General features: G+C 39.9%; 1 protein-coding gene across 2 annotated transcripts in view; it reads right to left on the minus strand.

Annotated features, from left to right (window-relative positions):
- raph1a (Ras association (RalGDS/AF-6) and pleckstrin homology domains 1a) overlaps window positions 1-13070 on the minus strand; it is a 52439-nt gene that overhangs the window by 29856 nt on the left and 9513 nt on the right. For both annotated transcript variants that reach the window (XM_079563157.1, XM_079563156.1), the window contains exon 2: window positions 6680-6737. The gene's annotated coding sequence lies outside the window, so the exon portion shown is untranslated. The remainder of the gene's footprint in view (window positions 1-6679; window positions 6738-13070) is intronic.

A 13070-nucleotide genomic window follows, 5' to 3' on the forward strand; every position in this document is an offset into this window, starting at 1 on the left:
GGCCACTCCGCTGTGAAAGGCTTCTGCTCGGTAACACAGGAGACACGCATGTTACTGAGGTCGCTCTGGGTAAGTCCTGCCTTAAACAAACGGATCAGAAGTGATTGTTTGGACACAGCCAGATCAGGACTTCCCACAAAGCGAAGCCTCGGGTCCTGAAGCAGCCATTAACAGCATTTTCTGTCATCATGGGATCTTATAAAACCTTAACACTGTAGGTTTGACTTCAACAAATGTGTAATACTCGTTCTGCCTCAACAGAGATGTGACGTGGTGTCTCAGCTTTGAAGGACCAACATCTTGCATCTAGTCCTTGTCGTGGTGGCAAAGTTCATTTAAATATACAGCGAAAGGTCCACATTATTGTTGTAAATGTCACTTTAGGTCATTGTGTCCGTACAATCAGTTCACCGTGCGTAATACTGTAAATGCCAGATAAGGACTGAATTAAAGGTAAATAGACCCAGCGCCTCGTGACTTGACCGGACTTTTAGAGGTTGTGTTTTCCTTTGATTCAAACTCGCTCTTACAGTTGCCCTCATAGACAGGACGCGTGATGGAGGGAGAGGGGAAGAGGAAGCCGTTGCGGAGAGAGGAGCGGCTGCTGACCCGATGCAACAATGATATCACTTCCCTTGGGACCACAGGAGGTTGACATCATTTCCTGTCTGTTCCCGGTTTCATGTCGACATCTGCCTCCGTCTCTCCAAAAAAATGAGCCAGGCCTGATACAAGCTGGGAGGAGAAACAGCTGCATGTTCTTCTATGGTTTTCTGCACGCCACTAAATCATAAAGAAGCTATCAATTCCATGGCAAGAAGAAGGTATGCAATGTTGTGCAATGGCCATTCAAGTTCAAAAGTTCTGATGTCCATGGTAATGTTGTGTCCTAAATTTCCCCTCCTTTAATCCGAGCATGACATGTACAGTTAAACCTCCAAAGCCAGACAGTCTCTCAGGTAGAACAGCTGGCCCAACGCAACCCGATACTGACCCGAGCTCAACGCTGTGTTCCACATTTAGTCCCAGAACAAACGAGAGCTATTTCTGCTGCACAGAAACAAAGAGGAGGCAGCAGGAAGTTGATCCCAGTGTAAGTAAATTGAGAGATGCTGTGGATGGATTCGGTGCATGCCACAACAATAAACTCCCTAGTTGGCCACAAGCATTTCATCAAAGACAAGTCGCTCGAAAAAGTTGATTCAAACGTTCTGAGGCATTCAAAACAGCTCATGTGGAAAGCCATAAAAGAGTCTGGTATCTGATTTGTATATTTATAGAGTGTGAATTAGACACAGAAGGTCAGCTTGCACTAGGGCTGTGCAATTAATCGAAATTCGATTACGATTTCGATTACAACAGTAAACGATTACAAAATTAGCATAATCGTAAAAAATCGATTATAATTTTTTTTTTTCTTCAAATTTTTTTTTCAAATTTTTAATTTTTGGATTTTTGGTCACTTTTTTGATGGATTTTTGTCTTTTTCTGCTGGATTTTTGTCTTTTTTTTAATGGATTTTTGTCACTATTTTTGCTGGATTTTTGTATTTTTTCTGCTGGATTTTTGTCACTTTTTTGATGGATTTTTGTCACTTTTTTGCTGTTTTTTTTCTTTTTTCTGCTGGATTTTTGTCTTTTTTTAATGGATTTTTGTCACTATTTTTGATGGATTTTTGTCTTTTTTTGCTGGTTTTTTGTCTTTTTTTTAATGGATTTTTTTAAAGGCAACAAATAATCGTTTGAATAATCGTGATTTCAATTATGACAAAAATAATCGTGATTATTATTTTTTCAATAATCGAGCAGCCCTAGCTCGCACGCTTTACACTGGCAAATAGAAGTGCAATCAATTCTATGCGCAGATCCCATTAACTGTGCTATGTTTTAGGAAATGGTATAAAATGATGTGATATGTGCGGCTGATGGTCTAGTGGTTAAAGCTGCTGCACTAACTCAGAATCGTGGCTTCAAGTCCACTTTCTATCACCCGGACCTGTCCTGTCTAATGAAGCCTACTGGCTAAAAAACTTTTGAAAAGATGTGTGAACATATGATATTAGTAAAGATCAAAATAGATTAATAATAAGACAAACTTGCTACTCACAGCCAAGCAGGACTTTTAACTTAAAAACTTATACTGATCAAATTACTAAAAGGTCTAGACACATTTGATGCCAAAACCAAAACGTGGGCAGACAAGGTTTCAATACGTTGCAGAATTACTATTGCAACAACACATCATCAGTCGGGTAAAACTAATCCTTCTAGAACATTAACCAGTCTGACTTACACTATAACTGACCACAACTGCAACATTTTTTCAAGTTAATTTGATCTTCTTCAGAGTAATCCTAACCGAAACACTGCATGACTGTTGTCTTAGTCTACTTCAAACAAAGGTAGAAAAATCTCCATACGGATGCAGTACAACCTTAACCTTAATCTTAGAGAAATGCAAAATTTTGTGATTTTGTGAGTTGAAAAAGTGACACAGAGTGCCACCACCACCACCACAACCACTTTTTGTGATGGTACTGGTAGTAGTAAAAGTACAACTAAACTATGCAAATACAAAAACTGCAATAGTAGTAGTGACAATGATAGTTTGTGTAGTATTTTTTCGGCAGTATTGAGATTCGGTTCACTGTGCACAGTAGAAACACATCCAGGAGCATCAACAACAGAGTACGCAGGTTTCAAATAACATAAGTAACATGGACACGGAGCAATTTGTTGTTTGAAAACGAACCAAAAACATTGCTGTCCTTGCAATTTGCTAATAACAACCATTCAAATTGCAATCCCTTTCGACTGTGATCCATCCTAGTATAAGTAAAAACACAAAAACTTCTGATGTAGTGATGAGGTGTTGTGGAAAGGTAACCAATAGGAGCGCCACAATTGGTATAATAGACTACAGAAGCAGTACAAAAATATATTTTATGCTTAAATAAACTTAACAGAAGTTGTTTACTTGGATTTGGATAATAGCACTGTTGAGTTACTTGGACTATCTGAAAGTCATAATACTACACTACATTTGCAATATATTCCAACCCCAATGAACAGGGAGAAAGACCCCCCTTAGGCCTGAAAGGAGGTCATGGGGAAAATCCCTGGGTCTGGACACATGAGAGTGGGGTTGTATAGATCAGACACAGGAGAAGACACACACAGACCACTGCGCACAATGGCCTGTGCCTGGAGCTATTCTGGCTTTTTGGGAGAGACAGCCAAAACTTTCCTGCACTCAATCCATCATGGAACAAACACAACCTACCAAGAGTATCATGTCGCTTTCCACTATTTTTACCAAACCGCTTCCGGCTGTTGCGTAAAACTACATGACGAGCGTCTTAAATATATAGGGATGACTGTGCATGGACCACAGCTTCATAATGTGAGCTGGAAGAAATGGCAGAGCTTGAATAATAAAGACCGCAAAAAAACATGTACTTTTCCACACAGCTCAAATGAGATAAGTGTTTGAAAACAAGATGAAAGCTTACAGAAACACATTTGCCTTGAACAGTAAGGATAGTGTCTGGTTTTAAGGGGGTGAACAGTGGCAGAGCGGTGAGCATAACAAGGTGGCTAGTGTGGTGTGCTCGTTCTCTCCATGTTCTTGTTGGCTTCCTCATTGTCAAGTTAAGCATATTTAGGCAAACCAGGGGGATTTTTCTTTTTTTTATGGTGTACATTGTGCCACAACCCAATTACACAATGGAGATCATTTTTGTCAGTCAAACTTGGCTGTTAATACTGCTAAAGTGGCACTAGCCCGCAGTTAGCTTTGCCCGTTAGCTTCTTCTTCGTAATTCCATTCACACTAATGTAATTATGGGTCTCCGGGTCGGAGCAGGGAAAGTTGCAAGTGTAGTTTTCTGGCCAGAAATACCAGGAGAGATGAAAGACCTCCCAATCATCCCATTAACACTTGTATTACCCCCAGAGGGACTACGAAAGGGATATAAGGTAAACAAGATACTTTGCACTGCTTCAAGTCATTGAATTCCAACCAAAATGCCATAGCCAAAAACACATAGTAACTTAAAGCTGTGCAAAGGGTCAGTTTTAGTCATGATGTTAGCTCAATTTTATTATTGAGAAAAGTGTCATGGATGAAAAGGCAACAAGAAAGTATTAAAAAGTGAACAAAAAAGCAACAAAACATCCATTTAGGTCAGTTTTGTAGGTCTTAGCTTTCCAAAGAGGCGTTACTCTGGTCTATAGGCTGTGAACTCCAGTCAGAAGCTTTTAGATTTGGGTAAAACTGAACTGGAGAAAACGTGAGAATGAACAGTCTGTGTGATGGACTTGACACAGCATGTGCTTCCGGAACACAGTATCAAAACCAGAGCCTCTCAAACTGGAAGAGGGATGAATACGTTTGTGATTCAATGTAGAGCTGTTTAAGAAAGAACTTGGGTCTGTTGCCACTTGGAATGCAGTAGTCAAACACAAAAAGATAAAAATGATACGCTATACTGTTATTTAGGCAGACCTCAAATCTCCGAACAGAAGAATGGTAAATATAATTTTAGCGTGCCACATGTGCTCGATTTTCCAGAAGAACAGATGGAAAAAACATAGCAGCAAAAATGTGAAATGGCTCACAATATCGCCGACAATAGCAGTGCTAGCATTACAAAAGCAGGGCAAAATTTGACTTGGACGCAGTGTTCGAGTCTGAAGCCTGTATAAACAAATCTGTCTGTGTTACTGCTTTATACTTTGGACTTTAAGATTAGCTCTGGTCCAGATTTCCGCAATAACATACAATAGAAATTTAAAAGAGAATCCGTGTTAAATCAAATCAAATGCTACTAGTCAGCATTTTATGTTTTACTCATTTCCACTTCCCCTGACAGTTTGACTTGAGCAACAGCAAAAGAACTTGTTGTAATAAGTATTTTGCTGATTCCACATGTTGTCAGCAAAATTTTTACTATTTTTGAGAGGGATGACAGCCTGGCCGGAAGAATTATAGATGGTATGTCTTTTAACCTCTTAAAGCACATTTTGTCCTGTTTGGCATTACCCAAATCTAAAAGCTTCTTGAAAAAGTGTCAAAATAGAAAAAACAAGGATGAAAATGCAACAAAAGAATGACAGAAAGGGGACGAAAAAGTGATGAAAAAGATGTGTTTTGATGAGTTTTGTAGGTCTTAGTTTTCAAAAGTGGCGTTACAATGGCCCTTTAGATTTGGGTACATCTGAACTGGAGAAAACGCATTTGGTTAAATCTTGTATTGTCTCAAGGATTTCTTATTAAGGATTGTATATAAAAACCATTAGGAAAGACATCAAGCAAAAATTAAAGCAGTTCTAAGTAGGTCATGCCCCTAGAGGCCAGACGCGGCACTGCAGGTGTCGTAGCATGTTACGTTTTTTTACTTGTTTATTGTCCGTGAGAGTAAATACTACGCTGATAGAAAAGAAAAAGGGAGAGAGAGGAATTGTACATCCAATTACACAATGGAGATAATTTTTTTCACTCAAACTTGGCTGTAAATACTGTTAGCTTTGCCCGTTAGCATGTAAGCTTCTTCGTGATTCCATTAGTGTGTATTGCGCCTCCGACCCAGTGCAGGAAAGCTGCAAGTGTGGTTTTCTGGCCAGAGACACCAGGGGGAGATGAAAGGGACTACAAAAAATATTGGTTAAGGTAAACAAGTTACTTAGTACTGCTTTAAATCCATACACAAATGGTTCTCTATTGCAAAGGAAGAAAAGCATGAAGAAAAATAAGTAAACAAAAGGTTTGTGCAGTCCAAATAAGTCCGAAACATTCCATTAAACGTTTTTTTTGAAGGGAATATTCAATGGTAATGAATGGTTTCAGCCAGTTTAGGGTTTTGTTGGGGCTGAGGTTGTGTGGTAATGTAGTTTGGAAGTGACTTTGTTTGTGATGCATTGTCACGCTGTAACAGGAAAGGACTTCAACTGCCGCCAGAAAGAACACTATTGTATCAAAGGGTCACTATCAGTCTATTTTAGTGGGACAATTGTTCATGAAACGCTGTGCAAATTTCCTCACTCAGAACACTTTTCAACACGGGTCGGTGTGACTTCAAGTCTGTGAAATAGCTCACTTGATGTTCAGCCAGTTTCCTTTCATTAGTGAGGTAGAAAGGCAGTAAAAACCCCTAATGCAAAAAAACAAAAAAAACATACATACTAAAAGCTTAGACTTGGATTCTGTTAAGGCTCAAATCCCTGAGATCTCATAATGGAGATGTCGCACTGACCTGGTGGCTGTAGTCTGTCTTACAATGGCACTTGAGCCAATAGAAAAAAACAGTTTCAAATCCACATCAAAATATTATAACCACTCTAGAATCCAATTGCAACCACAATTTGGGAGTTATTCTTACCAACAGACTTACAAAAGAACTTACAAACCATAAATAGTAAAAACCCCAAACCAAACATTTTCAATAAAGGACATGTAATACAGTAACAGTCTTCAATTATAAAACCACAGTCATGAAACATCGCAGCGGTCCAATTAAATACATGTAATATGCAGCAAATCCGACGTATATGACACAAAACACAGGAGAATGCTGACCCTACGCACGCCACACTTCATAGTAATTACATCCAGGAGGCTCACATAAACACAGCGTGTGTCAGAGGCATATAAGATCACAAGTGCGTCGTTGGCTGTTTACCTTTGGTCTGCTCCTGTTCAGTCCAACTCCAGCACTTCACGAAGAGATGATCCAATCCCTGCACAGACAGACAGAATATTTATTATTGCACATGATCGTGTTTCCTCTGGTCGATCCGTCTTCCTCTCAGACTGCGGCAAAACCATAAAGGCTTCCTGACAGCAGTGTTTGGTGTTTTTGCAGCCAATGGCCAAGTATTTAGGTGCTTAAGATGTCAACAATAAGTCCATTTTTAGGATGAAGCTGCTCTGGAAAATATCGAAGAGAGCTGAGCTTAGAAAAGCGTAAATATGTAAACAAAGATGAATGCATTTCTGCTTGTCTCTGCAAACCAGAGTGTTATTCACTTCTGGCTAGACACCACAGCATACAGTGGCCTTGCAACTAAGCAGGGATTTGCTTATGGATCTGACAAAGGCATTGCGTTATGTCATCATGCACCCTCATCCACTTATTCGAGAACAAGTTCAAGTAAAAGCACTTTCAATGCTCAGCTATAGTACCATTTCAGCCCTTCCCAAGTCTGTCCTAAAAGGCTCGCTCCATTTCTGCATAAGCATGATATGTCAAATTTGATTACGGTCTTGGCCAGGGGAAAAAACTCATTTCAGGTCACATTCATGAATGCGTTTTCTCTTTCTGCATCAAGTGATAGCATTATGAAGACCCTGAACACATATGGTGTGCAGATTGTAAAGTATAGTGTTATAGTGGAGAATTAAGAGGAAACTAAAATGCTTTGCTTTCTTTTGCTTTGCAATATCCTTTTGGCTTCTAACTGTCTCCAGAGTGTACTCCTCTTGGGTACCACAGTTTTCCAAGAATCCTCAAAGCAGTAGCCATTTATGGAGACCCTTCGCCTAAACCACTAATGCAGCTCTTAAGCATGTGATATTAATACACTTCATTATATTTGATTGCAATGTAAAGAATAGGGCTGGACCGATATGGATTTCTTGGGGTTCGATACCAATACGAAGGGGGTTGGCAGGCAGGCTGATATTAAGTAATTTAATTTGATGGGGGGGATATGCAGCGCTGATATTTTTGGCCAAATCTTTAAAAATGCCTCGTCTATAATCCTAAAATTATACCCAAAAGTCTGCAACATAAAATTCAATGAAATAAGTGTATACAGTAAACTTGTGGACGATTTTCACCACGCTGTTTGCAAGGCCTAATACGTTGTGGGAGTTCTGACTGAGGTCTTTCCTGTGCAAAAAAGACGGGAAGTCTCTATCACTTTTGGTTCCGGAGATATCGGCCCGATGTATCGGTCGGGCCCTAGTGAGGTCATTTTTGCTGGTTCATTCAAGCGAAGCAACAATCTGCCAAGACACCCCCATGCACATGACATCTAAAGAGGGATATCAAAAGGCAGCTGTCAACACAACAACTGCATGGTCAGCAGGTGGCACTACAGCGTTTGAGTGTGTGTGTGGTGGTGGTGCCCTGCTGAGACTGCTGGAAATGTGTGACCTAAAAATAAACCCACAAACCACAACATCCACTACTGGTGCTATCCCTGTGTCCATTTTACAGTGGTAAAGTTTCCCTTCCTGGGTCAGGTTAAAACAATGATTAAAATAAAGTTGTAGCCATCACCGACTCATTCATAACAAGGTAATAAAATATGTCAGCAGGTCACACGGGTTCCCATTCAAACATGCAGCCGCGGTAGCCTCAGATCATTAGCAGCTCTCATATGATCAGGAGCTGACGGCTGAAACAACAAGCACTATTTTGTTTGGTGACACGCACAAAGACACGCAGCCGGCTCCACCACCAAGAGAAGTGTGCGCGTGGCTACATCAGCTGTTACACAAAGTACACCAATGCTACAGGATCATTCCAAATGGTCTGAAATGGCAATATGGCTGTATCTAACCAGGGAAAAGGCCCACTGAGATCAAGATCTTAGAGGGTGATCTGGCTATAATATGATCAGAATACATCCAAACGTCACTATAACAATGGAAGTCAATGATGGATTACTGTAATACGTTGCCATTTTTGTTTTTTATTAGGTTAAATTGTTGACTGGTTTGAATTGTAGGAGCCAAATGAGCACAGAAAAAGGAAAGGGTTTGGTATAAATCTTGATAAGGCCACAAGCTTTGCTCTTACAGATTCTCCACCGCCTCAAGATCGAGCCAAAGATAAAGGAACACACAGTTTCTCAAACAGCGACAGGCGGAAGAAGTTGATTTTAAACTGTTAGCCATGGCCACACAAAACGTTTGTAGCACCACGCAAACCCTCCAGGACATTTTTATTCTTTGCCATCATGGATATGGGAGCAGGCCTCTTGTGCGACAGCGGTACTGTCAGGTGTTTGATAAAATGGTTCAACTAAACGTTAACATAAAGCTTAAAGGATAGAGACTCTACCACTGAACTACAAGATCTTCACTTGTTATGGCTTTACAAAACTAAGCCCCAGTTAGACAATCATGTATTCTATGTCCTTGAGTCAGGAATGACAACATAATAGTCCCATGCGCTGCAGGAAACTCCTATTTGCGCTGAATTAGGGGCTGCATTTAGCATCACAATCAGTTTACTGTGTGCGCATCCACAGAAGGCAGCAACATGTGCCTTTGAAAAGAAGATGATTAATGCCCCCGATTGATGACACAGCCAGATCGCCAGTCAGACGAAAGAAGGCAGGAAAACACTTGGAAAAAATGTGTCCCTTTTTTTATACGATTAATTTCCCACACTTTGAATGAGTCACACAGGGCGGATCCGCAACTAACATGCAACGGATAAAGTGATTCCATGTGTAACCCCCTCCGACTTATCAAATCACTGCTATTTACCCCCGATCCATGCTAGCGTGATTGATTATGCTCCCGACCCGAAAAGCATCCATGAAGAGAGGATCTAAAAATGACCTCACACTGCCCAAATAGTAGTTGGCGGTGTGCTGTGTCACTGTGCTAATACTGGGTTTGCTGCATGTTGTTCTGAAAGGCTCTTGTTGTCTGCTCCACTGGTTCGTGCTTTTATGTGGTCGGAGCTGATGGGATTGAAGTGGTTGTGACACAGCGCTTTACACATTTCACTGCAGGAAACAAAAACGATGTGTCATTCAAAATCGTTCCAACTTAGAATTGTGTTGCAACTCACTGCATTAAAATATATAAGGGAGGATTAGTCAATAGCGCCGGTTTTGAAACAATAACTGTTGAAATAAAAATCTGCGGTGGCAAATTATTAATAGCAACACATGCAAGTCAGATGATGAACAATTCTCTGTCACTGCACATGGCGTCAAGGTTTTTTTTTTTTTTAGGGTAAAATGGAAGATATTTATGTTTATAGGGGAATTTAAATGTCTGTCTGGTCTAAGCGTCAGCGAAGAAGCCGAGGCATTATGGAAGGCAATGGGAAGTTAGTTTACCCATATAATTGTTATTTTTCATTCTTTTTTTTTTATTCTTCTACTCTTTACTTCTTGACAATTAAATTTTTGTCAAAACAATACATAGACACTAGTGTTTTGTTTTTCCTTTAACCTTTAAAATGTTAACACAATAGGAGCGTAATTGTAGACATACTCTGAATCTGTCATTTGCTATGTGTATGTTTAATATGCTTACAGGGACTTTTAAATGGTCAAGCTCTGGCTCAGTCCTCAGCAGATTGTTTGTTGCAATTGCTCAACTGGACGTTTTACAGTTGTGAAATGACGGGTCCTGCCAAATCTGGGGATATAGCAATCTTAAGACTGAGAACAATATAACTTCAGTGCTTATCAGACCCTGGGTATCCAATTAAGGTGGGATAAACAATAAACAATAAGGGTATTTACACCAGTAAGACATGCCTTTAACAGATTGAGACTCAAACTCAGTAAAGACCTCTTTTCACTTGCTAAATTTAATTTAAATACTTGAATTGTAATAAGAGATTACCAAAGCAATGTGTGTACATTTTTTAAATACATTATTATGTTTTTAGTTGGGCTTGTGCCTGAGGAGCTATAAGTGTTTTTGGTAAGTGAGAGTGAAGGAGAATGCAGTAGCACATGTGTGCTCTCCTTACACATAGCTAGGACAGCCTGTCTCTGGGCTGTACATAGTTTAGTCTACAGCCGCAGCAGCTGAAGGCCGCAGACAAACACCAGGGTGAAATAAGGAGACAACCAGACCTCATGTTTTTAAGACAAATTCTCCAGAAACCTTCACCAAATATTTCTATTAAACAATGAGGACAAAGATGTTTTGACAAAGGTTTAAAGAACAATGCCACTGTTATTGAAGCACCAGGCCACCACAGTTTCTGTTATTCTCAGAAATAGAAGAAATTCAACATATGTCCTCAAATAGTTTACCTCAAGTGGGCAGTTTTTTGTTTATTTTACAGGATATTACAGGATCTATTGTATTACAATGTTTAAAATATGTACTATTACAATCTACTTCAGATTAAGTCACAGGGCACAATATAGTGTAGCCTACTTTGTGCCCATTGACTTTAGACAAGGGCTGCATGATATTGAAGTAACTTGCGATATGTGACACGGCTGTGCAATATTACGATAACAATATTATTGTGATATTTCACTAAACCATTTCAAACCGATATGGCCCATTGTAATGAAACACAAATCACAAGAAACTAGTTTTTCAGCAAATTGTGTCAAAAAGAAGAATTACAAAACATCACATCATGACCAATATAAAGATTACAATTTTACTAAATTAGGAAACAGGAAACTTTAGCACATGTATCTACGTTGTATATATAAGGAATGTTGCGACACATTGTGGCTTTTTGCGATATGGATATTGCATCACCAAATATCGCGATACAATCTTTTGTACGACATGCTGTGCAGTCCTACTTTAGACCGATCTGCAACCAGAGAAACCGAAACATTACATATGAAGAAGATTAACTGGTATATGACCAAAGGCAAATAAAATGTGCTTCTCAGAGAGGACAAAAAAGCAAAATGCTTAAAGGGAAAAACAAATTTGATGAATTTGTTTCTGATGCTAACAAGACATGCTGTATGAAAGTAAATCTCCCGCTGCTAACGATGCCACAGAACCTTTCTGCCCAGTAACACAGCAAACATGTTAAACACATGCTAACAGACAGACTCTGCACATCCATGTCTGCACAAGGCCAGACGTCAGCTCGCATTACTGCTGCATGCTCTCGCTGCACACCGCACTCACCCTCACCCCGGGGTTCAAAAGCCTGCTTTTACATTCACATGGGCCACTGGCTTTTAGGTTACCTCTAGAAGGCTAAAGCATCCAACTTGAAGAGAAATGAAATCTGACACTACATGTTTTCAAACTGCACCCTCAATATCAGACATTATCCAAAGTATGGCCCTTTGGCTGGTCGTGGTGCAGAGCAAGGTTTCATATGAGCCCGAACATTTACTCATCCTTGTTCATGGGCTTTAGCAATTAGCTTTTAGATACATTTACCCATTCATTACTTTATGATCTAAACTACAACCAAATTACTAGATGTAGAGAGAAGGCTTTCTTTACAAAGCGCAGGTGTCTTCTGGTTGCAATAAGTAGCTAAACATGTTTGAGTTATCACTGTTATAAAGTGCACAACTCTTGAAGCAAGCACTAAGAATAATTATCTAATTTTGGCATGGCTTCCATAATAAAAAAAATGGATTTGTGCTCGCTTTGAGGAATATGCAGTCCTACAACAGCTAGGCTTTGGTTGCCCCCATGCACAGCGTCAGGTTTAAAGGAAGTATCCCAGGGGCACACTGCTGGGCACGATGCCAGCGCTGCATGTCAGTTTTAGCTGTTACTTTGAGGATCACAAAACTTTTATTGGTCTAGGGAGAGTTGCATTGGTAGGAATAATGGTAATTTGCCTGCCATCTGCATTAAACTGCTAGCTTTAGGCTATTGCAACTAGAACCATACGCTTTTTCCGTCTACAATTAGAATTTGGCCTAGATATTTATGCAAATAGTTTTGTGACTGCAATAAATGTGTTCTTGCGGCAACATTTCTACGATTCTATGAATTACGGGTAGATTATTTTTAGGGGGGATGAAAACAATCCATATTCAAGTGAAATGTCTCCCTTCATTCATGCACTGTGATTTCAATATTTTGAAATGCCGACATATGGTTTTTGCAGTGTTTTGACCATACCCATTCATGCAAGAGAGGTTGAAAGTCGGGATTATCTCATCCTCATACACCAAATGCAACTGAGTGCTGACGGCCTAAACAGTGTTGAGTCTAGCAGAAAATTGCTCTTATTTTACATTAGCAGCCTGTCTGTGATCACCAGACGCGAGAAACCTTCGAACAGCAGCGTAGAGATGCGATCAGATGCAACACGCAAATCCCGAGCGGAGGCACGCGCAGGTTCAGTGGTGCTGCAGAGG

Source organism: Gobius niger (assembly GCF_951799975.1).
Source record: "Gobius niger genome assembly, chromosome: 9".
NCBI classification, from domain to species: domain Eukaryota; kingdom Metazoa; phylum Chordata; class Actinopteri; order Gobiiformes; family Gobiidae; genus Gobius; species Gobius niger.